The sequence below is a fragment of the Pinus tabuliformis genome, chromosome 1_2, assembly GCF_031772625.1.
Source record: "Pinus tabuliformis cultivar Carrire ecotype Pingquan chromosome 1_2, CPIR1, whole genome shotgun sequence".
Taxonomy (NCBI): Eukaryota; Viridiplantae; Streptophyta; class Pinopsida; order Pinales; family Pinaceae; genus Pinus; species Pinus tabuliformis.
Genome location: NC_142298.1, coordinates 870,377,251 through 870,379,186, shown reverse-complemented (window position 1 = coordinate 870,379,186; position 1,936 = coordinate 870,377,251).

The window sequence follows — 1,936 nt, the reverse complement described above, 5'->3', positions numbered from 1 at the left end:
TACGTGAACTCTACCAAAGGGAGATACTCTTCCCACTTCCTCTATTGTTGCATCACATATATCCTCAACATGTCTTCTAATATCATGTTGACCCTCTCTGTCTATCCATCTATTTGTGGATGATAAGTTGTGTTGAATGTTAACTTTGTGCTCAAACCTGCAAATAACTCCTTCCAAAACTTGGAAGTGAACTTCACATCCCTATTTGACACAATCTTATTTGGAACGCCATGTAGTCTAACACATATTTGATGAATAAATGTGCCACATCACTAGCTGAGAATGTATACTTCACCGAAATGAAGTGTGCAACCTTTGTTAACCTGCCCACAATGACCATGATGGAATCATGCTGCTTCACTGTCTTCAGCAACCCTGTGATGAAGTCCATGGAAATGACCTCATATTTCCATTCTAGAATCGCAATCGGTTGTAGCAATCCACCTGGATGTTTACACTCAGCCTTCACTTGCTGAAAATGAAAGCATATAGCCACAAACTCTGCTACATCCCTCTTCAAACTCAGCCAATATTAATATCTCTTCACCGTTGTCAGTGTCTTTTGATAACTCGAGTGAACTGAATATGGTTTTGCATGAAACTCCCTCAAGATCACCTTCTTGAGTTCACTGTTATCTGGTATATATATCCTGTCTTGGAACCTGACCAATCCATATGATGTAAGACGATAGTTCGTGCCTTGTGCACCTGTACCTATGCATGTACCTATACTTCCACCTGTACCTGTACTAGTACCTGCACCTACACCTATACATGTACCTGTACCTATATTATCTCCCTATTGCAACCTATGCATAATCTCCATATACCTGACATCCTGTTGTCCTGCCTGCAAGATCCTATCCTATAAGTCCATCCCATAGTAGCTCATAGCTGTGAAGTGATGTACCTGTATTTATCTACTGAGAGCATATAACACCCTGTTTTATTTACCTTTTATGTACTTAATCTCAAAATAAAACTCGTTGTTCATGGCCAACCATCTAGCCTACCTGTTGTTTAGATTTGGTTGGTCAAACAAATACCTCAACCCAATGTGTTCATTCATAAGCACAAACCGCATGCCCAGAAGATAATGTCTCCTCATCTTTAGTCCATGTATAATCATTGTTAACTCAAGATCATGTGTCGGGTAGTTCTACTCATGCTCGTTTATTTTTCGAAACTCATAACATACCATTTTTCCATCTTGGATAAGGACTCCACCAAGCCCTCTCTTCCAAGCATCTATGCATACCACAAACTCTTTGTCTGAATCTGCAATCTGTAGTATTGGTGAATGTCTCAACAATTTCTTAAGTTGCTTAAAGCTAGCCTCACAATCCTCAGCGCATTCGAACTTTTTACCTTTCCTCTACAAGGATGTAATGGGATAAGCAATTTTCGAGAAGTTCTTGATGAACCTCATGTAATATCCTACCAGGCCCATGAAAGATCTCACCTCATCCACACTCTTAGGAATTACCCACTCCATAATGGCCCTTATCTTCTCTGGATCTACTACAATGCCTTCCTTGGAGACAACATGTTCCAAGTAGTGCACCTCAGTCTAAAAGAAATTACACTTGTTGAGCTTAGCATACAATTGATGCTCCCTCACCAACCTCAATACTATTGTTAAGTGCTCGGCATGCTCTTCCTCATTTTTAGAATATATCAGTATATAATTAATGAACACAATAACAAACTTATCCAAATATGGACGCAACACACTATTCACCAAACACATGAATGTAGTTGGAGCATTAGTTAAGCTAAATGGAACAACAACAAAATCATAATGCCCATACCTAGTCCTGAACGCAGTCTTGTAAGTTTCCTCCTCTTTGATGCATACCTGATGGTATCCAGATCTCAAGTCAATCTTTGAGAAAATTGTTGCTCCCTTCAGCTAATCGAACAAATCATCAATCCT